Genomic DNA, 25,076 nt, shown 5'->3' with positions numbered 1-25,076 from the left:
CCCCACGCGCCCTCTAATGTTACATTTCGCCGCGCGCCCTCTCCTGGGCTAACTCGGAATTAAAGTTCATAATCATGGGAAATTGCTAGTGTTGATTTCAATATGGAAAAATTCCACTCCGTCACGCTTGGATCTTCGGATTAAATTTCATGTCAACCTATCGCTCGAGCTATCATTCTCAGGGACGGAAAAATGATCGTGTGATTCAGGTTTAAGACTTCGCGATGGTCGGAGGTAAGGGATCTGAACACGGCGTGAAGAGAAAAAAAAGGAGCGAAGCGCAGTCAGGGCAGGACAGGGGAAGAAAATTGAATCCTGGCCTACAGGAGCGAGCGATCTCTAAGGCCGGTACACCGGGGGTGGAGGGTGAAGAAGAAATAAGACATGTAACGCAATGATTGCGCACACAATCCCCCCGCCAATTGGACAGATACCTTCAGGGGGAGAGCCGAGAGGAACACGGAGAAAACGATTTTCTCTCCCACCAACAATAGGGCACTCATGTGCCTCGGGAGTGAATGGTGTCTATAAAACCTCCCTTTCTCACCCATACGAGGAGAAGCGACGAGAAACGTCTCCACGGTTGAATACCGTATTCTCGAAGGAAATGGAGACGCATGGAACTCTAACAAAGTTCTACCGTGAAAACGGGATATATAGGCGGGCAATTTCGATTCTATTTCTCACCGGAGTCGCTGAAAAGGGATTGAGGAAAGATACGTACACTTGGACTCTCATGCACACTTTTCACGTGTATTTCAGTCCCTTGCACATAGAAGTCGGGGCGCCCAAAAACGCCCAAACACTTGCGATGAGGCAGTCAAGTTTATGCTCTATAGCCGCTAAAATTAGGAAAGCCCTGGGATTTAAAACGATGGTATTTATGACTATCGATGATATTTTATGGTTAAATGTTATCATAGTGGATTTCAAACAACTTTATCATAATAATTTCGACATTACATGTAATTTCTCCTAAGTGGAATTTCAAAAACCGATATTTGGCCCGTTTGACCCATTTGACCTTCCACTTTAATTTGTATGTTGAATGTTGTGCTCCTATCTTCTATTTATTTTTTCTGTGGCCCTTTTTAACTGGAATGGTAGGTAATTAAATGATATTTTGTAGTTTATAGTCAACGCAGAACAGTTAAATAAAAAGTGATTATTATTTCATATTGTAAAGTATCTAATAAAATACATCGAGAGCACAGCTATCGCTACTCGTAAGAAATAATTTTATTCCTTCCAAATAATTCATATTTCATGAAATATGAGTTCTTTATGTACATTATTATTTTAACATTGTTTAACTTTCAAAATATTCATATTGCCCCCCTAAATAGTGATAAAATTATGAAACGCTGCCGACGAGTTACACTCGTCATTGCAGGATTTGGCATCGGAAGATCATGACGAGCTTGACTCCTCACTTTAGCGCAAGGGGTAAAATATCTATTTCCAGCTGTTATGATTTCTCGACTCGCCGATTTAATCTCCGATTAAGGTCAACCGATTTAGGTGTGATATTTATTGCGCTGGCGTGTCTACATTTTTGAATATTTCATGAAACGAAAATAAATCTGAATTTAGAATGAAATTGTTTTTAAAATGACGTATCATTCATTATCATAGCATGCACTGAAGCTCAGATACAGATTACTGCGGCGAATATTATCGACGAATGTTCTGAAGAGGGAACGTGGGGAACACATATAAATAATATTTGCGGCATAGCCCTGAAGAAATTAGGATTCGTCAAGCGTATTGTGGGAAGATTTTCGTATGAGAAAGTGAACGAAAGGTGCTATTTCGCTCTCGTCCGACCGCACCTTGAATATGCAGCGAACGTATGGGATCCGGTGCAGAAAGACTTAATCCGCGAACTGAATAAAATACAAAGGAAGGCTGCGCGTTTCGTCAAAAAATAGTGCGGGCGTACAGACAGCGTTACCCAGATGTTAAGCGAATTAGGCTGGGAGCCATTGGAGACTCGGAGGCTGCGCGCTAGGCTTAGATTGCTTGAACAATTGAGAATGGATATCTTTAAGAGCGAAACAGAGAACATAATATTAGAGCCACACTATATTTCCAGGTCCGATAGAAGCGATAAATTAAGAGAGATGTTTTGCCGAACGGATAGATATGGGAATTCGTTTTTCCCCCGAACCATAAAGGACTTTAATAAACGCTAGTACCAACCTCGTGAGAGTGCTTCATTTTTTTTTTTTTTTAGCTGTAAACGGCTGGTGTCCTAACACCCCCTACCACACTCCTTTTAGGCGACTTGCGGGGTATTATCTAGATGTAGATGTAGAAGAGTGTCACCGAAATATTTTTATCGAATAGTGTCGTTTTACCGCAGTGGCCAGACGCCCAAATACTTACGATGAGGCAGTCAAGTTTATGCTCTATAGCCGCTAAAATTAGGAAAGCCCTAGGATTTAAAACTATGGTATTTATGACTATCGATGATATTTTATGGTTAAATGTTACCATAGATCAGCGCAAAATGAGAACGTTTTGGAAAGAGTAGTTTCAGCAAATTCACTTATGAATGATGTGGAGAGGACATGCAGTCAGGCGGAATGCAATTAAACCTTTGTAGGAAATTAGTTTCGTTTCCATTCCACGATATAAAAGATCACATCCAAGATGTTATCAGCTTTTTCGAGGAGAAAATGGAACTGACTCCCATCTACAGCATATGCAACCAGTGACACGGATGAATTTTAACCCGTAAACAATTAAAAATTAGTATGAATAATGGAGTCCAGAGCCTGATTGAAATCGAGAGTTATTAATTGTTAACAGAGAGTGATCATTACCTAGCTTATGCCAGAGACCCGTCTTTTCAGTACCTTTCATCCTTAGTTAAAACCAAAACCGAGCACATCTCGATTTTTCAGTTAATTACATGATAGTGGAACCGGAAAAATTATAAAATAATTCTTTAACCACTCCATTTTCCCATTAACCGTTATATGATTAACTCTCTGCCATTTGGACTGTCATTAGAGACACTTGCGTTACGCATCGGAGAAAATGAACAATCCAAGAAGAATTGCCCAGACGTATATTTTTTTTTACCCACATCAATACGCTTACGACCTCTCGAAGAGAAAGCAGCTTCTACACAATTATTACTCTTCTCGCGAGCCTACCTTGATCATTGGGAGCAAAAATAGGCATGCGACGAGTGTGTTTAAATGTCCCAGGTATTCCGGGTGGAATCCTCGCGTATAAATGGCACGCAGGTCTACTTCGCTTCCCAGAACATAGGGGGGGAAGTCCAACACCACGCTACTACGCTCACGGGGATCGGTGACAACCGAGAAAAATGTTCCCACGCTGGTCAGTGCAGGTGCGATCAAAGTGAGCGACATGTATATCGCTTGATATCGGCCCTTGCATTCGCAGGAGGGGGACGAGTTTGAGAAGCAAGGGTGCTGCAAGCAAATCAAGTGGAAAAAATATGGTCTCATCGCATGTGAACGATTAATTACTTTAGCGGTAGGAAAATTAGGCCAAGCCTCGGAAGAGCCCGCAGGTGGTCGGAGACATTTAATTTTCTCACGTGCAAGTCCCTTTCCTTATTCACGACTTCTTTTTAGAACCCTCAACAAAAGAATGAAAAAAAAACGGAAACGATAAACAGATTTTGGGGAGTGACAACCACTTAAATTATTTTATTAAAAGAGGGGACATCATTTCGCGAAAGGAATACCGTATCACTGGAGTTTATTCCCAAAAAATACGTGCATTTCGGATGTTGTAACTTCCTCACATACACAACGTAGTATGCCATTATTTACCATTTACGAATATCAGCTACCATCTTCCGGATTCGACCCCATATACGACCTAATGGAGGCCCAAGCCAGGTGGTTGTTGGCCTGGGAAAACAGAATTCTGTTCACGAAAGATTGAATCAACATTATATCACCAAAAAGAGACAATCTTATCGACACGACGGCATCTACATTAGCCTCACGTTATTATCAGCGATTCGGGCGAGCTAAATGAGGCGAATCCTTAATTTGAGACCACCTGACTGCTCACGCAATTCGGGCATAAATCCCTAAAACCAGCCTCTGAACGATCCCTGTAGGGATAGCTTTAGACTACGAGAATTGAAAAACATGAGCTCGAAAAATATATTAATGATGGGTAGCTTAGATGACATATAGCCAAAGGTAACGATACATTAGTGATTGACCAGGTTTGTAGATGACTTAATACCGAAGTTAAGTCTTATTGAGTGAGGTAGCACCGTACGGCACAATGAGACACCGCCTAATCAAAAAGTAACAGATAAAAGCTTATAGTTCTCGTCCAAACGGTGATAATTCACAAATAAGGATGTGCGTGTAGTAAGTTTTCCTGGATATCAGACAATTACTTATACCACATATTTATTATCAGAGCGCGACCCGGGTTTCAATAAATTATCATCATCTTCAGGCGCTAATTATGATTTGTTTATGTTTTGTTTTGTTTATTTGTTTATAATTAGCACCTGAAGATGATGATAATTATTTGAAACCCGGGTCACGCTCTGATAAAAAATAAGTGGTACAAGTAATTGTCTGATATCCAGGAAAACTTATAATGGAATACCACAAAAAAATCAAGAATTAGTGAATTTTGTGCGTGTAGTACTTTTTGATCTCGAGTCGAGCTGAAAACTACGCGCGAGTATCGAGTCGAGTATGGTAATTTCTGGACCAGGCAATACAAGAACGCATGCTACCAACTACTACTTGTTTGCAATAATGATGGCGAAATGATCTTAAGCCATCTGGTTACTTTCATCAGAAAATATATGCTAAAATAATCATTTAATTTTGATCAAAGAGCGACTTGCTTTTCATCCTCAGGAGATCTTCGGAATGCCGTTCCTCAAAATTTGACTCGTATATGTACACCCCATCCATGATCAGGTGTAACCTGATTCGTTCTCGCGTGTTCTCTGAGGCGCGATCCCCTGAGGATGAACAGCAAGTCGCTGTTCGAAACGTTGCGAGACATGGAGAACATTAACCGGTGAAAAACCCGATAAACTTTCTGAACGCTGTCTCGATGAATAAATTTAACGGCGTCACTTGCTAGGACGATTCATTGGATGTATCTTATCAATGAACCAAGTCTATCACGAAGTTTTTGAGTCTCTAGCAGCTTCCAATCTCATTCAAGTAGAATCTGTGATGGTGATCTCTGTTGGCTCGAAGCAGTTTTTGACGGTACGCACCTCTTCCTTTTGAATTTTATACGGTTCAGGGATGGAATATTTCTACCCCGAGTGACTGATAATGACTGTTTTCAGCAAAACCTATCACACCAGGTCCTTAGTATTGTTCAATGCAAGAAAAATATTTCAACCACAAAAGAGCAAGTAAACTGCAAAAAAACAAAGCCGACAAAGCCAAGGCATTGGGGGAGTATTTTACATTGGTTAGAATCAAGGGCCAGTTTCATAATTTATTGCTAAATTTGACGAGGTATGAAAACCGAAGTCGGAGGATACCTTCATTTAAAGCTTGGAGTTTAACTAACAGCAATTTTTTAACTTGCTATTGTGTGTTTTAAACCTTTTTTGATGCTTACGTATCATCTGCATCAAATTATAGTAAACTCTTACCAAAAATTAGAAAACCGACCCTGGATAAAGACATAGGGGAGGCAGAGAACTATGAAAAAACAGGGGTGGGATAGGGAATAGGGTTAAGAGGGGGATTTCGGAGCCGCAGACGTAAGCGGCAGGTGAGATAATTATGCGTGGGAAATTTGTGACTCCCCCGCTATATGCTACGACCGAAACTACCCCATACCTTCTCCGCAACTCACATAATTCCACCCGCCCCTCTCCAGTCTTTCCACCTTTCTAGCGAGCCCCTCCATTATATCGGACACATCCCACTATAACCCTCCTGCAGGAATTCTTTGACTCCCCCCCTCTCTCACACTTACAGCGTACAGGAGCGGGAAAGCACATGGAGGGGAGGTTTTTTGGGGTGGGGGTTGGCTATATTCAAGCGCAGGTGCGTCAACTCACCCCCTCCCCTCCCTTATTTCCTTAGTCTCCCCCCACTCCATCAACCACCCACCCCTTTTCTCTCTTTCGAGCCCCCCACCTCTTAAGTTTCCTTCCGAGGCGGCACAATTCAATTAGCAACATCCAAAAAAAAAAACATTTTTTTCGAGAAATGAGTGGAAATAATCTTCCCCTGAAGGAATCTCAAGGAGGAAAGTGAATAAAAGTAACTGAGGCCGGCTAGATGTATTGGAATGACATCCTGGATAAAATGAAAAAGAGAGATGGCATGGTTTTACTTGAGAATGACCTGACGGTTGAAACGCGAAGTACTTTGTTAAATAAATTTATAGAAATTTGCGATCTTCTTTTTTATTAAATAGGGAAAGTGAATGTTGGGTTTGGGCTTTACTTCTATTTAGCGATTTCTTAGCGTCTCAGTTATTTTAGCCGGACTGGTTAATGTCCTTGCCTGCTAAAACGAAGGTTCTTTGTTCGAGTCCCGCCAGGGCAGATAATCTACACCTCGCTGTCCATAGCTTGTGTGCATGTTTAAGGATAGTCAGTCTCGGTGGTGGAGGGGAGAAGTCCCCGCTTGCCAAACATGAGGTCACGGATTCGAGTCCCGCCTGGGTAGGTTACTCCATCAATGGCATGGTTATTCGGACACGTGTAATTGTTTAATTTATTGAACACCCCAACGTAAAATGGCCACAACGTGCTGTATCCGGTGGATTGGGATAAATAGATATATTACCAAATGAAAATGGTCGGCTGTTCGAAGGAGATAGATATTGTTATTACAGACCAATAGACCACCCGGCGTTGATTGGGAAGGATAGTAGGTACCGAGTGAAGTGGGTAGCTTGGAATTAATGGTCACATGGCAGGATTTTTATGTTTTCTCTTTGAGCGTGTGGAGAAAGATATCCCCGGCGGGATATCCAACCGCAGAAGTTGTATGACGTGACGTAACAAACACTAATGGGGAAACAACACAAAGAACACGTCAGACACAGTCAAAAGTAGCGCTGCAGCCTTTGGGAGCATGATATGCACATATTTATCAACTTTGGTCGCAATCCGTCCAGCCGTATGGAAATGCATGGTGGACAAACAAACAGACATCAGGATCTCACGTAATTACCGCGCCGAAGGCGAGAATATTGAGTTATACCGGTGAGTAAAAACTCACCCCAACTAGCCAGTTGACAAAAGAAATAAATGATTGCGAATTTGTAACGTTGGCAGTATCATATGTTGTTTGTGTGAAATAAGAAACTTAAATCTAATAAATTTTTAAAGAAAACGACATAAGTTTGTCAACAAATTGCAATGTGGTATTTGGATTTTTACATTTAGAATTAGTATATTTTCCTTTTCTTTTTTTCCAACAAATTCGTTTACAGTTATAGTTATAGATGTCATTTAATTGCATTAATAGATAGATATTACTATCGCACGCTCCACGTCGCTGCATCACGTTTTGCTGCTGCTTTCGCTCGCTCTCCTAAGTTCCCCTTTCCTCCTACTTATATCCCTCAACCCCTCCTGCCTTTCTCTTTATAACGTCCAAAGCGACTCGACCATTATTCGCATTCGCACCTGGCCGCGTGGTCGTCTTCTCCCCTCTCCCCAACGTGTTCCTCCTCTTCTTCCCACACCACGACAACATTTCTCCCACACATCGTAGTCCCCGGTGGAACGCACTCACGCACAAGCGATCGCTTTAGCGCACTCCTCTGGGTGGTGTGGGGCGCGAAGAAAACTGCCTCTCATACCCCGTCCCGCTATACCCTTAATGGGAACGACCGATTTTACTCGGTGGGTTTCCAACCACCCATTTCTTCTTAGCGGTCGTCTCTCTCGGGGTAGGGATGAAAAATTCCCGCCTCCTTTGCCTCTCCAAGATAAATAAAAGCTTTCATCTTCCCCTCTCTTTCCTAGCCTCGTCTCCCGTCCTGTCTACTTTTTTTCGCCGCCCGATGACACCGCTTTGCTAAGCATTTGGAATGGAAAAATATAGGGCTATCATATAAGAATGGTGCAGTTTTGAATATGGTTCCTCGCAGAAAACTTTCCTCTTGCGATTGTGAAAATATTAAGGCACGTCGCTCCTTTGGTCGTCTTTGATTATGGAGTGAAATATTTTGGTGATACATCGACTTGTGTCTTCCGTATTACCCGTAGCCATACAACCACACTAGGTGTTGACGAGATCACAATATAATGTTGTTCAACTGCTACGAGAGACCTTGTGAAGGCCTGTTTACACGGTACATTAACACGCACGGGTCAATGTCTAAATGTATAAGCGCCAAAATGCATCGTGTAACCAGCCAACTTGTGCGAATGCATGCACAGAAAATAGAACCTGATCTAATTTGGTTCATGCATCCATACATGTTCCGTTCCGGTCCACAAAAATCATTCATGCAAACAGACATTAACTCGAACGTGTATCGTGTAAACAGGCCCTAAGAAAGGATGAATATTCAAGGCAAACACATTTCTGGATGAAGTAAAATTAAAATAATCTACGCAATGCCGTTTCCTGCTTACTTTTATGATATTTGCATGTAATTTACGTACTGCAGGCGTCCATATTGAATTCGTCACCCGTCCGGGATCCGTCTCTTCCCGTGGACTTAATTCTACCGTCTTCAAAAATAAACTAATAAGTTAGTCAAGCTAAGATTCTGTTTTTCCCAATGTCGAATTTCAGAAACGAATACGTTTTAGGTATATGCCTTCTCTGTCCCCGTGTCTCCATCCACTTAATTTTTTCTCTAACTCTTTTTGAAGCGAAAAAAAATAATTCGAGTTCATTAAAGGCAAGAAAGCGACGAGTCCTGTCCTTTCTCTCCCTCTCCCTCCTGCCTTTCATGCACAAAGGGTGGGATTCCTATGTTTCCGGAGGACTCGCAGGTGGAATTCCTTAGGTGGGAGAGGGAAGAATAAAGAAGAAAAAAAAACGCCTCAGGAATAAAAACAGCCCTAGTTTGAATGAGCTTGGAAAAAAGGGGGGTCTCCTGCTTAGGGGAAAGTGTGGAATTTATTTCATTATTTATTTTTTTGCGTGTCGATGGTAGGGGAAGTTACGGCGTTGTACCATGCGACACTGTTGGGATGGCGGGCGTTTGCGGAACCTTCTGTGGCTGTAATATGCGAAGGACAACTTTACTAATAATAACAACGGCAATAAGAACAACTACAAAAATAATAGTTATAAGAATAATTTTATTGGCCCAGCGATCAAGTACATGATGCAGGAAAGGGCAGCACAATTTACAAATTAGTTGCACAAAGTACATTACATCAATATAAAATCCTCTCATCAATGAAATCAATAACTTTTTTACACATTTTATGAAGTAAATTTCCCTCTATTTTGGTCTTAAAAACGGAAAAGCCTTAATTACATTTCAATTCATTAGGTCAAGCGTAATAGACTTTTAGGCCCAGTGAATTTGGACCACACAATACAGTTGAGGTGCATACATATGGGACATGTAGGTCTTTGTAACCTGTTGTAAAGTGATTGTGTACAGCACTTTTTTTATTAAATTGGGTAATTTTATTTTTGAGTATACATCAATTCATGTAAAAATTGGCATAGTGGCGTACGTAGATTTTATCTCTGAAGGGCTAAGATCGATGTAAAGTGGTTAGGTTAAGTATTTAATCAACAAGGGCATGCCATGATATTCTCTGTTTAAAATAAAGTTGAAACTCAAGATGCAAGAAAAACCATCGTACTTGTTTATTGGTAGTACTAGGCAGTAGGTGTTTCGGTAGCTTAAACATTAACTTAAACATTTGGAAGGGGAGCCGAGCCCCTTGGTCCCTCCAAATGAGGGATTATATTAAATGTTTAAGCTATTTTTATTTTGTTTTCATTTTTTAGGTAATTTTCCTGATCATGAGAAGTGGAATAGGAATAAGTTTATCTATATTGAAAGCACATTAACAAAAATGATCCCATTAATAATAATTTCTGTTATAAAAACCTATTAAGAATGTTCAAAATATTATCAGCTCATTGCGTTGTATTGGTACCGATGTTTTCATGCTATCCTTAAATACTGAAATTGGGGCTGATTGTAATTCTAGTTTTCTTTATGCACAGCCTTCATGATGGAAGTATTAATTTTCCGAAATTTGGCGGAGGTGGTTAAGTTTTTCATTTTTTATGGTCTTAACGCGGAATATTCCATGATTTATTAATATGAATGAGTCGATAAAAATTATAATTAAATATATTTTTCATTCAGATGTCTCTAATGCGTATCAGTCAACGACTCCCGTATCAGGTTGTTAAATCTAAACCAATTTCTAGCTCTTGCATCCGTTGGGTCACTGAAGTTCTACCTTCCGCGGATAGCTGCAATCAACAGAGGAATTAAAACCATCTTTGTATTTTAACGAAATAAATTTGAATATATGTGCGTAGAAAAACACGTGTGCATGGAAAATGGGATGGTTATCTTATGGGGCTTGTATTACACAGGTGTCCGAATTTCCCACCGTAGTCTTTCATGCTTTTTTTTCGTATGTTTATGCTTGGTTGTCGTCCTCCTTGACCGCTGTGGCTTTTCCCCTTTCCAAGACTGTCCGGGTTACATGGGAGTCAAACCGTCTGCTGATTTTATCTGACTATTATTTTATAATACTGGGAGCAAGAATGCAAAATTAATGAGGGTTATATCATAGCTTCGCGAAGTGCTACATTAGCCATTTCAACGCTGGCATCGAAGTTTTACCAATTTTTGTTCGTCGCCTATTAATTACCATCGATTAAAATTCAGTTCTTTCTTAATTTTGGAAAGTTCTTATCAGTTTTCTTTCCTAACAGTTCACTGGAAAGTAGTCATAGTCAGCACGAATGGCATTTATTATCGGGTAAATATTTCTGCTGTAGGAAAAAATAAATTTTCTTCAACTAATATATTCCATTTTTAATATGGTCTGAGAAAATATCCACTTGAAGTAATTAGTGGTATATCTTGAAAAATATTAAATTAAATTAAGAAAAGTGTTGCCTATTGCAATGTGGACATTGACTCTGGATATTAAGCCGTAATTTGAAACGATATTAAGCTTCATTTACTGCATCAAGGGATACAATTTTAACGGTAAACACCTATTTTATGTCATTGGTATATAATGGAAATAAACGCCTTTTTTATCGGTCATAATTAATGTAATGGCAGGGATTACGTATGGTAAGAAAGAGGCTTAGTCTGAGCTATTTTTATGTTGTATGTTGTACAGGGTTTGAAGTGTGCGTAAGATTATACTGGTTTGATTTCATCCACCTTTGCTGCGGTGGACTCATGCAGAAGTGTTCCGCGTTAGTAGGCAGTTGCATAAAGCTTCCACACTCATTTTTTGTGCAAGAACCTCCGCATGTAATTACCTTGCCCTTAATCCCTTGCCGTCGTCTTATCTCGTTCCCTGATCATTAATTTTATCGTATACAATCTATCTTTCCATGCACTTTTTCCGACACGGAATTAATTTTTTGTCTGTGGCCCGTAAATGCTCCTTGACTTATTTGTCTTAAGTGCATTAATATACAAATTATGCATGCATCAAAAAGAATAGTTTAAAATTCAACCGACAGTATTACTCTTTGATGTTAAAACTATTCATAGCTATTTTACGCTGTCTTTTACAAGGAATATTTGTAACAGAGCCCTGAAGAAGTTAGGATTCGTCAAGCGTATTTTGGGATGATGTGGGAAGTAAAAGAGATGTTCTATTCTACTCCTTGTATTGGATTTAATTCTTCTTCTGCTACATAAAGATCTATTTGGCACAGTATTAATGTAAATATAATAATGTCAATAATGATCTTATTAATCTCAAATTATACACGCCGTTGTTGTCTCTTTGACTGATTCATCTTTTTCATTAACTTAACACTTTTCCTTGTTGATTTAAATTAACATTTCCTTAAAACAATTACCTACTTAAACTCAAATCTGGTCTGGTTCCAGTCATGAGGTACATTAATGCACCTACTGCTTGTCGGTAAGGAAACTTGTTTCCCTCCGTCTCCTCTTCTTTCCTATTGGATTTAATTTTTATTCTGCTCCATAAAGAACTATTAGACACAGTATTCATGTAAATGATGGTCTTATTAATCTCAAATCATACACGCCGTTGTTGTTTCTTGGACTGATTGATCTTATCCTTTAACTAATCAACAACTCTTAACCCTTGGCAACCCTTTTGCTTATTTCTTATAATTTGAATTAGCAATTGGTTAATTCATTTAGTTAAAAACCTTGAATATGCAGCGAGCATATTGGAGTAATAGGACTTAATCCGCGATGTTCTTCTGTTGTTTCTGGCCAATTTACGTTGTATGTTAATCACCACTCTGGTATTGAGTTTATCGGTCTATACGAGTTTAATTTATCGGTCTATTCGAGACTCAAACCGATGACAGCGCTCGAGGCGCTGACGTATTTTACCAAGATGGCCGAGTCATCATGGATAGAATTGTGATGACAACATTCGTATAAAAGGAGGAATCGCGGCCCCACCACGAAAATGAAGTAGAAATGTCGAGGGAGATTTTTCTTGGTTTTGGGGAAGTATTTCGATACAAAGGGGCAACTGCAAATAAACATTCAGGAAGTATTAAATTATAATTGAAATATCGGCTGCTGCTAACGGCAATTACTCAAAAGATTCCTAATGACCCTAAACGTTTGACTCCGATAAAAGTCACTATTTTTTGCAGGAGAAAAAAGAAAAAGTGTAATAAGTTGGTTACCTTAAAACCTTAAATCTAGAAACCACCGGCACAGTAAATGATGAATTGTGGCAATGAATGGCAACTAAAAGGCCCTAAACATAAATATGAATGCATTAAATACATTATTACGATGTCATGATGTCTTAATACCAACAATATAACAGGAGAAATGATAAAATACCCAACAATACCAATGATTTGTCAACGGTCTCGGTGGCGGCGGGGTGAAGTCCTAGCATGACAAACCGAAGGTCGCGGGTTCGAGTCCCCCTTGGGTAAGTGCCCTTATCCAGGGCTTGGGCGTACGTGAATGTACTTCTTTGTCAACCATTGATTCCCCGTTGTAAAGGCCGTAAACGTGCTTGTTACGGGGTAGTGAAAAAAAATTATAAAAAATAAATAAATGTGGTTTCCTAAGGTAATTGCTTGGTATCCCATGAGTTCTACTTCCGAATTCGGCTGATAGTCTCACTTACCTGTATCGTCTGGATTCTCTGATACTGGAAATATTTTATGTCATTTCGTCGCCCTTCAATTCTCCCGCTTTCTCCCTTTCATACATGGGGCACCTCAGGATCGACTGTAAATGCATTGTAGCCCCTTTTGCATGCAATCCGTATTGCCCAGGGGGCTTGAATGGGGAGGTCGAGATGTTTGATCAGTTGCCCCGGGAAAATCGGGTTGAGGGAGGCGAAGAACGGTCAATCTACCCCACCCACACTTCCGGTTATTCCCCTGTTCCATGGCACGACCTCCTAACCCTATTGCTCCACCTCTTTTGAATTTATTTTTTCTTCTTACCATCGATATATATTCGTCCCTCCCTCAGAGGGAATATATTCAAGAGTAGGTACGTAAGATGAATGCGCTTTAACTATCCTAACACACACGGTGAATGAGAAGCCAACATTGAAACTCTTTGTTTTTTTAGATTTTCGCAGCCATTTCATGCACCAGTATCTACAGGTATATACTATTCACAACTTGAACCAAATAGAGGTTGGTGTAGATAGGCAAGGACATATCTTCGCTCAATATAGCCTGGAGAGTACGTATATCACACCTTCATTGTTGACTCATTCCGTGGAATGTTTAAAATTAAAATATTGGAGAATAAATCGGGGTTTGAAAGGAGACTTCATTTTTTTCATTTTCTGGTGGCAAAATGGTAATAATACCTTAAATTATGCGTTCAAAATATTATATAAATGGCTAAGTTCTAACAACATGTATCTCAAATTCGGCCGGTTTGAGATTGGTATCTTAAACAAAGTGTAATAAAATTTAAAAAAATAAAATACAAGCGAAAAACAACTCTTTGTTTGCAAATGAATGCTTCTTTTTCAGTTTTATGAACTTTTGGTTTTTAATTTCAGTGTACAAGTAAAAAAATAAATAATAATTTTTTGCTCTCCTGAAATATTGCTATTTTTGAGATACGTATTGTGAGAACTAACCCATCGATATATTGTTGTAATTTTACTATTTGCAATTTTAAAGGCTCCTCAACTCACCAAGTCTTGATAAAATTAGGAACTGCACAATATTTGCGCTTCCGCGCGACTCGTATCATTGTCACTAAATTTTCGTCGTTGTCAAAAAAACATATTTGTACGAATTACTCATGATATTCACCAAATCAGCAATTCTTACTCACTTTACTTTCTTAGCTGCTATGCTCTATCACATTTTCTTTCATAGGCTCGCTGGGTAGCTCGTGGTCACGTGCAAAGTCACCCCCTACTTAACATACTAATACTCCCATCCCACCCACCTCCCCGCATAATGACCTAACCCCGCACCCGTGACCCTCATTGTTGCGTGTCCTAGCGATACAGTCCCCTGACCGTGTGGATGCTTTCAAAGTGCCATCTATCCCCACCTCTCATCAGGGAGGGATATAAAAAAACTTCATTATCGTCCCTAAAAAATCTACCAAATGGACGCAATGCTCGTTTAAGCCCTCTCTCTCTCCTACCACGCGGTCCTTCCCCACACCCTGTTCTGTCGCGGGGAAAAGCCGCTCGCATTTTTTTCATCGGAGACTTCTCCCTTCCCACTCATGAACCACCCCTCGTGAATAGCGCTGTCGGGAACCGCGGTTGCACCTGCCCTCCAGGGCCCAAAAGCGTTTTTGGTCTACCGTCTCACCTCGCTCTATAAGCTCTTCTCATTCAAATGGCTGGCTAACATAATTTATATCATTGACGATTGTCCACAGAAACTGACATGGTAAAAAATATTCCCTCGAATCGGGAATAGAACCATGGACCTTTTGCTCACCAGACCGCTGCGCAAACCACTACTCTCTTCAGGTGGCTGAAGCACTATGGCAGTTGTACAGAGAGCTCTATGATCTCATTCAAATGGCTAGTTAACGTATTTTTTAAAATTTATCTCTAACTTCCCTTTAAATAGCAATAGAGGCCTTTTCAACGGAGGATTAACAAAGTACAACACAAACATCCATGCCTCGAATAGGGACCACCTCCCCAGGCAGGATTCGAACCGAGACCTGCGGTTTGGCAGGCGAGGACTTTACCCCACCGCCACCGAGGCCGGCTATTTTGCATCATTATTGATCGTCCACATAAAGGTCCGAGAGAAATATTACCCGGAACCAGTAATCGAACCACGGACCTACGAATATTACAAAAGAGGATCGTCAAGTGTGTGTTGTCAACCACAGCGAATTTAAATAGGTTTACAGAAGTCGCCACTCGCGTCGCTGATGGACAAATTGATCCGGGTTTCAAGGGGCGTTAAGGCATAATTAGGGGTGTCAACCGAATTTTACGTTCATGATGGTGTGATTAATCAAATTCATAAAAATTCAATGCTATTATTTGCATTTGCAAAGACCATAATGCAAAATTTTGAGAAAAAATTGATCGAATTGCACTCATCACCGCGCCGCGGACATATATGAAAGTGGATTAAAAATGCGACATAACTGGCCACAGAAATCAGACTTCTATGGGATGGAATTGAGCCTCCTGTATGCAGTCCCCTTACCCGAACCTTTGGCATTCCGGGTCTTTGCGCAAACGATAACGCTATCCAGGTTACTTAGTTATCATGGCAATTGTACCAAGGCTCATAGTACTATATGCTAACTAGCATCATCACCATCAATGTGTAACATTCCTAGCATTATTTTAACACAGCTCTGCTCTAAATTGTCATATCAACCAATCTTTTCTCATCTACGTATTTCTTCTCTTTCAAATGCATTTTTACTTGCTCCATATATTATGCAGGAGGAACGACGAATTGCATGAGCTTTGGTCCATATATGGCTATAATTGTTATGTTATATCTATATCACACGAGAGAAGTCTGCAGGTTCGAAATGTGGGTGCGGCGAAGAATGGAGAAGGTGAAGCGGACGGAGGGGAGGAGGAACGACGAAGTGCGGGACATGGTGGGTGAGGAGAGGAAGCTTTTAGATGATATACGGAGGAGATAGAAGGTATCGGTGGTGCGATTACTTAGCGGGGAGGGGATGTTGAAAACAGTGTCAGAGGGAAAATGTTAGGGAAATGAGGGAGGGGAAGGAAAAGAATAGGATTTTTAGATAGAATGAAAGGGAGTAGGCCTTATTGTGAATTGAAGAGGAAAGTCCAAGAAAGCACGGGAGACTGCCAGAATGCTTCTTGAGTACTCCATGGATACCTTATTTATTACCTTTATCGGTAGAATGCTGTCATAATAATCACCCACCACTCTTTTTTAATCGTTTACAAAAGTCAACTCTCGCGACGCGTATTGCACGGGAAAATGGGTTTTAAAAGACTTTTTAAACCACATTACCATTCTTGATGATATTATCCATCAAATTCATAACTTTTCAATGTTATTCCTCGCGAGTGCAGGATTTTTGACCAATTTATTTTTGAAAATATATATATTGCGTGCATAGTATTGTATTCCATGAAAATCTACCTTAATCGGTGGAATACTTTAATGTTAAATAAGCTCTTATAAAATTTTTTTTTTTAAAACCAGCCTTTATATTTAGATTACAGGGGATGAGCAACGTTTATATATGACACAAAGCAAAAAAACTCAGTGACCCCGAAAAACCAAAAGTGACGTATTAAAAAAGTCACTATATTTATTACTACGAATCTGCAGGCGCTCGAAGGGAAGAAAATTTTTTTGACGATTTTCGAAAAAAATCTAAGTGCCGAAAAATTTCAGTCCAGAGTCCGGACCTGGGACGAAGGAATTCGGACGAAATTTTTCCAAGTCCGAAGCCGGACCCGAGACGACGGAGGGACTTTGAAAAATTTTCGAAAGCGGGGGTCTCGCCGAGTAAAGCAAGACGAATCCCCCAAGCTAGGGCTGAGTCGATGGGAAATTTTATGGTGGATAACTTTTACTGTGGTCGCAAAACACGAAAATCGACCATTTGGAACTTCTTTGATCAAAAACATGTTTTGGGGGGCTATAGGTTGACTGGGGGGTGGTTAAAGGGGGTTTGAAAAAAAAAGTTATATTTTCATGTATTGTCATCGGAAATGAAGAAGTGTGCAAAATTTCAGCGTTTTTGCTTCACAGGAAGTGAGTCAAATTTCAGTTACAAGATTTGTACCAGACAAACAGACAGGTTGGTGAGTTGATATAAAGACTGTAAAAAATACCATGAAGACTCCAGTTTTCTGCTGCCGAACGCTTATCTCAGTATGCCTCATTTGTTTCCCCTCTTGTTTCTCAACCTAGTCTGTCATTCCTTCTAGTTAATGTCCCAGATGGACTTCTCGCGAGACATTAATTAAACAATCATAATCGTCTCGCCGCAGTCTCTTTACCCTCCCGGCACTCCTTCAAGGTCTCGGGCTTTGTGCCTCGTTCCGCACCGGGAAGCGTCACTTAATCGCGGGGATCTATTTGGTCGGTGTCCCGCGGGGTGGCGCGGGTTGGATGACTGTGGGGTCCAGAATGCCGATCACGCGACCCGCACCGTATTGTTGTTGTTGCCTGATGTAGAACATCGCGTGCGTTTCCCCGCTATCTTTATTTCTCTCCGTTCTATGCGGAGGGTAGAGTAACATTAGGGGAGGCGACCTATAATAGGGTGTTTTACTATTTTTTTATTGCCTAAATCGAAAGATTATTACTCCTGGAGTAATTATTTCACGCTTCTAGATTTTTAAATGACGATATCTATTTTTCGCGATTAAATGAAAGGTGAAAATTTTCAAGCGCGCGAAAACGCGACGGCTAAGTATGAATGCTGGGAAAAGCCCGTGTGACATCATTCTGGTTCCCGCTGCCGCTGTGTGAGGCCACCTTGGTGCAAGGCTATGAGCGCCGCTACGATGCAGGCTACTAGCAGGTAGCAGGGTGGAAGTTATTTACGAAATGTAATTTTTTTATTCACATGGGTCTTTATCATGACAATGCAATGATTTCAATTAATTAATTATCGTGGGCCATTTGGCCCATGAGATAATTTACAAGTATACAGCAATTTAGCTAAAATCATTTGGCAGGGATACAAAGAAAAAAATACAACAGCAAGACCCAGTAAATGCAACAAAATAGAGAAAAAAGGAAAAAAAAATACCTATATAAAAACCTATAATAGCATGTACGTACAATTGCATCCCGGGTAGCTAGCCACACAAAATATCCAGACATATTAATTACATTGGAAAAAAGTATCGCTGGTTATTCAAAGGAAAATATTCAGGTGAAACAGAAAAATGTAGCACCAATAGAAAATTATATCATGAATACAAAACATATTCACCCCTCATCAAATCCGTACTCAATCACGTAAGCATGGTTAGTTACATTGGGAATTGCCATGAACTATCATGAAACAACTTACATGTATACTTCAGTCTTAAATACATGTATTGATGGCAAATTTCTTATTTCTATCGGTAGTGAGTTCCATATTCTGGCAGGTGTAGCCATGAATGATTTATTGAGGTGAGATGTTCCATGGTGGGGGATATGAATGTCAAAATAAAGGATGAATATCAATGATCATGTTTACCATCCTTAATATTCAATTGAATCAATTGTATGAACATAATATATCTATTAATAACGATTATAGATACATAACATTTGTGAGTATGTCTCAAAGTATTAACATTTTCAATAGGTTACGCTGGTGTTGATCTTTTCATTTGAGCATTGAATTTTTATTGAGGTCGGTTGTTCCTCCTTGCTGTTTTATGCATATGCCTGATGATTGAAGTATTTAATTACGAATCATCGGCAGAGAATACGTTTTTTAATTTTAATGACGTAAAATTAATATATTTTACATATAATCCTTCTTGATACATATCAAATTATGAGCCCTAAGCTCTAACGACGCCTGCTTTCCAAGAATTCAAAATCGTAGCAAACTGTGCTGTAAATCCCACGCCCTCTGATCACTACGCCGAGCGGAACTTCTTGACTTTTTTGTGGAAAATTAATTTTATGATCCACTGCTCTTGGAGACTTTCTTCTGCCACGCATTTCTATCAACTTACCATCTCCGTGGCGTTGACGGACTGATTCGCTTCGGTCTGCGAGGCTGATATTAATTTCCCCCTTTATGTTTTACACCGGTACAATTGGGATTAAATGTGTTGTCAAGATTAGTGAAGGATAATTATGCAATAGAAAGCATACTTAGCCGTCGCGTTTGTGTGTATATTACGGTGTACATAGCATCCCAAAGATAATGAGAATACTCATCAATCAATCCGTTTATGAATAAGAGATCTGTACTCGACGTTAAATTGCACTAGTGAACCTTTTTCCAACTAATCACAATTGTTTTGTACATCAATTTTTTTCATAACTTCCCAAAGAAGCCTCTCATGTGAAAGATTCTCTTTGCCGTCTTATATCCTTACATGATGCAGATAGAATGCCATGAATTATATTCCATTTAAGGTAGCCCATATGAATTACACATTAGCATTATGTTATCTTTATTTTTTTATACATCTCTGGCAAGTTTTTCTTGTACAATATAGAAACGCAAGCGCTTCACGTTAGTCGAGATACGATTTGAGATTCGCTGGTGAAACGAATATTTAAAAAAATACGTTTACATGAGAAAGCAAAGAGAGGTGACCTCTCTTATCTTCTTACGTCGTGCATGAATTATTTTTAATCCATTGTTCAATTCATATTCTTTTCTTCCGCCTGCAATGTGTGGAAGTAATTATTTTTTTGTTGTCTCATGTCTTGTGTGCTGTTGGTCTTTGACTTCAGATGACATTCTCAATAGGAATTAAATATTTGTATTGTGAATTGAGGAGGGAAGTACATGAAGGAAGGCTGCCTGAATGCTTCTTAAGTACTTCATGGAAACCTTCCTTAATCGGTCTAATGCTTTAATAATAACAATCCCCCAAAATAATGTAAAACCTTTTTTATATCCAAGTGACAATTCAAACTTTTTTTCAACTTTCAAGTTAAATTCTGTGAAATAGGGCTATTGTATTCACTCTTTAGCTCAAGTTTCGCCGTCTTCAACTAGCACAGTGTAATGACATCGTTCATTTGGAAGCCTTTTAGTGTCCTCTGTTTTTTTAGCGAATCGAAGAGGACTTAAGGAGTTATAACACGCCACCGTACAAATTCCAATGAAGTCGGTGCTGATTGTAACTATCCCCAAAATAACTCTAAAGCTTTAATATCGAATTCATGCGTCCGATGTGCTTGTAACATTGAAAGCGCAATTTATTCTGTGAAATAGGAGTATTGTATTCACCCTATACTACCTCAAGTTCCGCCTCCTGCTCGTAATATAATGGAATAAAATCGTTAAGTTGGAGACCTTGTCTTGACCTCAGTTTTTTTCGAGAGTCCCTCAGAAGTTTCAACACCGCACCGAAGAAATTAAGTCGGGGCTAATTGAGGGACGCGAGTTTCGCGACCGAGCGAATCCTATTTCGTCTCATTTTTTTTAACGGCGAAAGAAAAATCAAAGTTCATCAGATCCTGTTTGGCGGTGCGGTTGGGTGAGTGAAAGGCGACGGACAAAACACTTCGTCTCTTTTGAGCGGTACAGAGGAACCCATCCTCAACTACAGCAGCCCTTTCTCAGCGTGCGGTCGCAAAGGGCGGGCGGGGGGAAAAAAATATCGGGGCAATTCTTTCTTGCTTCGAAGTCCGGATCGTTGGAAGGGAGAAGATTCGATGGCATTAAAAGGGACTGGGAAGCGGTCTGAGGAGGTGGTTTGATGGAGGGATTTCTTTGCACGGTTTGCAAATTAAATCCTACCTCGTTTCAAGTGCTTCTCTTTGGGAGGTTGTGGGGAGGATGGGGTCGCAGTCGTCTCCATGGTGAGACCAGGGAGCCACGAAGCGTAATTAACAATGAGGTTGAGTTTTGAAGGGAAGCGGGCCATGACTATTCTGTGCGTCGTTGATAGGTAACGAGGTTAATACTCATCCTGGCTTCAGCATGTACAGGGCGGGGATAAATTTTGTCACGAAATTTTGACCTCGGATAGCTGTTGCCTATATCAATATGAGATTTTTTTACCATCCAAATTAATTGACTTCAGAGCTATTTCCATGAAACTAGCGCACTATAACCATGATTCACAGAGTAAATCAACATAAGCTTAACGTTGCAAATTACATTTTTACCAAAAAATATTGACTCATTCAAACATTTAAATTTTTAACACTGAAATCCCATAGGCAATATTTTTCTGTAGGACCCACAGTATCGGGTCAAAAGGCAGAGATTGTGAAATTTGGTTTAAACTCAACAAAACAAGCAATCATTTCTGAAGTTTGTGCCACATTTCATTAAAATTACAGAGGTCTAAGAACCTATAATTTGAGATCAAGTGCCACACGCAATTCTGGATATATATTTTACAGGGTGTAGAAAAGTTATGTGGCGTAATTTTAACCGTGGATAGCTGGTGCCAGTTGGAACCAAAATTACTAATGATGTTTAGGTCGAAAACCCAAAAGGCAGAAAACCCAAAGTTTTCCCTATTCCCGGATGCCTTGGGTCGCGATCGCGATCTCCGGCAGGGAAAGCATTCGAAGTCATGAGTTGTCCAGAGCATTTAGCAACAGTGCAAACTCATGAACTGATTTCAAGTAAGGTTATGAATAGTTAGTAGCAGTGGTGGATCCAGAGAGGGGTAAAACAGGCTTATAGCCCACACCCCCTTGGGTATCCATTTGAATTGAATTGAGGAAATGTCAAGAGCATTCCATCAAAAGAGACACCTGCTTACAGCGGGAAACTTAAATATGGAAGTACAGAAACAATTTATAAGAACCTACATCTGGAGTATGCTCCTATACGGAAGTGAGGCATGGACAATGACAGCAGCGGAGAAAGAAAGGATAGAGGCCTTCGAAATGTGGTGCTACAGAAGAATGATGAAAATCAAATGGATCGACCGAGTTAGTAACGAGGAAATCCTAAGAAGAGTAGGAGAGAAGAGAATCCTCATGAAAACCTTGATAAGAAGATGGAACAACCTTATAGGCCATTATCTTGAGACATGATGGCCTGATGAAGACAATCGTCGAGGGACAAGTGGAAGGCAAGAACGGAAAAGGAAGATCTCGAACAAAATATATGGAACAAGTAAAGAAGGATGTGAAAGAGAAGAAATACGTAGGTGTGAAAAGATTAGCTGATATATAATTGAGTGGATAGCTGCGTCAAACCAATCCTAGGATTGTTGACCAGTGATGATGATGATGAACACAGGAGAGGAGAGCTCCTAGCCCCCTCCCTCATCGCTATTGTGAATCCGCTTCTGGGTAGTAAGCAAGGGCATAAATTCCTATTTTAATGGTATAAATACTATGACAAATTGTTTTAAAATGCTGGTGGTAAAGAACGAAGGAAGTTGAAACTTGAAACATGGAGTGGATACAAGAAGGAGGTAAAGAAAGGGAGATGGTGGGGTGGGGATGATATGGAACTGGAAAAATAATTGGAAACAAATGAAGAACGCTTGAGAGTTTGGAGTCGGAGGATTAGAATATGTAGGGGCGAACGAACAATGCACCTTGGGGGAAGTTGGAAGAAGAGAATCTTTTGAAGATTTCGAGATGTATGGGGGGGATTAGGATCGGCTACCCACACTGAAATTCGGAGATGTTCCTGGAGTTGATCAAATTATCTTTATTTTTCCTTTACCTTCTTCATCCCATACTGTCTGAATTCCTTCGTCTCTTCGTTAAAATATTATTTCACTCAGTGGCGTAACTAGGAATATGCTTTGGAGGGGGGGGTCAAGGCTGGTTTTACGTAGCTCTCCACTCAGTTCTCCTATCAGCTAATATTTTCACACCTACGTACTTCCTCTCTTTCACATCCTCTTTTACCTGATCCATACATTTAGTTCGAGGTCTTCCTTTTCCAGTCTTGCCATCTACTTGTCTTACGACGATTGTCTTCATCAGGCCATCATGTCTCATAATATACACATAAATTTCCATGAGAGAAATTAGGTTGCCTTTGCTATCAAAATATGGATCAATTATATTTTTAGGTTAAATTTTTGGATATGAATTATGCTTAGTTTTTTGCATAATTAATAGCATATAGCAATAGCAATAATTTGCATAGTTAATTAAAAAAATTAATTTGCCGGTTAGTGACTATTTTAAAATTAATTTATGCATAAATGAATAATTAAATTTTAAACACATTTAATATTAGGTTTTTCCGTAAATATAAGGTTGTTTCGTGCTTAAGTGACGATAAGTTAGTTGCGTGCGCTATTGCATTCCATTTTTCGGGTGTACGTCTGCGTGCTTAATATTTAACTCGACGTTTCGTTCCTCTGCCATTATAATATAGAAAACTTTTAGTCGGAGTGAGAGTTGACTAGGTATATTTTTTCTCTAGAATTATGAGCAGTTTACTGTTTTCGCGGAATCGGCACCCATTGTCAACAGGCTCCTTTTCTTGAAAGGACAATGGCCCACTTCCATAATACGTCCAAGTGAGGGCCGGGAATACAAATTTGATTGACGTCACCTGACGGGACACTAGTTTATTCATCTCGGGGACGATATTTGAAGCATCGCCGCGCTCTGTAAAAACCGAGTCTTTTCCGAACACTCTACCCCGATACTCCGTTTAGAAACGTTTTGAGGGAATGAGGGACTTAACCTATTTCCACCCCAGTGGAGTAGCGAGGGGAGGTAAAGGGGTCCGGACCCCCCTACCGAAATATTTAAACACAACTACTTTGCTTTATAAAAGAAAACAAAATATTTCAATATCTTGAATTAAAAGATTTCTTTCTAAAATGAAGTTTTTTCGATTATGGAAAGTGTTAAAATTAGTTTGAAACCCTTTCCTTAGTACACTAGGTATTTAAAAAAAATCCACCCTAGGTTTTGGACCCCCCTCCCGAATGAAAGGCTTCGCTACTGTTCCACCCAGAAAAAATTCTGCTTGCAATCGTGAAGATATATAGGAACGTTGCACATAGAGTTCTCTTTAGTTATCCATTGAAATATTTCGGAGATACATCGACTTGGCATTGAATTCGCTTCTCCGTGGACTGCAACCAGTATTGATTCGTTCATTTTTCTGGAAATTGCATTTTTACACTAAATTTAAAATTTACAATCTAGCCATAACTCGTATTCTTATTGATTTGTTCCTAGTATCGACTAGGTATAACTCCTTATCGCTATTTATTCACGCTGTCAATTTGTTGAAAAATACCCTTTCCATATATGTTTTTATTAATCTATTTTCAAGGAGTATCGCCTGAAAAAAATTTATCTATCGTTCCAATAGTTATCGCCTTCTCCGTGGTAAGAGGACTTGATAAAACGTCTCGACCCACTTTTAATTTACCCATTGTATTTTTCACGCTGTTAATTGGATGAAAATATATGTCTTCGTATATTTCTATCGTAATCTATCTTTCACCTAGTATCGCGAAAGAAATATAATTCCTTGTCTGGGGCGTGACTTCTTGAAATTAACTATACGTAGTAAAAGTAAAATTTTGCATTTCCACATAAATATTTGTAGAATAACAAAGTTTTACTTTTCATTCACAACCACTGGTGTCATGGTGCCGGAACGCCGTTCTGTCACTGGTTAACAAAAGACAGAATAGTCAAATAACACTTTTATCAATTTTGGTGCTTCAAAATTTTTTTCTAAAACAAATTTATAATATATAACTACATTTGCAGCCAAAACAAAAGCTTTTGTAATAAGTAAATAATAACTTGTAATAAAATAATACACAGAGTAATATCTCACTTCTAAAGAAAAAGCTAAGTAGAGTGCGT

General features: G+C 39.6%; 1 protein-coding gene across 5 annotated transcripts in view; it reads left to right on the top strand.

Moving 5' to 3' along the window:
- Window positions 1-25,076, top strand: part of LOC124167546 (ETS-like protein pointed) — a 592,213-nt gene that overhangs the window by 307,459 nt on the left and 259,678 nt on the right. The gene's annotated exons all lie outside the window — the stretch shown is intronic.

The sequence above is a fragment of the Ischnura elegans genome, chromosome 11 (genome assembly GCF_921293095.1).
Source record: "Ischnura elegans chromosome 11, ioIscEleg1.1, whole genome shotgun sequence".
Classification (NCBI taxonomy): Eukaryota; Metazoa; Arthropoda; class Insecta; order Odonata; family Coenagrionidae; genus Ischnura; species Ischnura elegans.
Note: the sequence above shows the minus strand (reverse complement) of the source record. Positions and strands in the feature narration are given on the sequence as shown.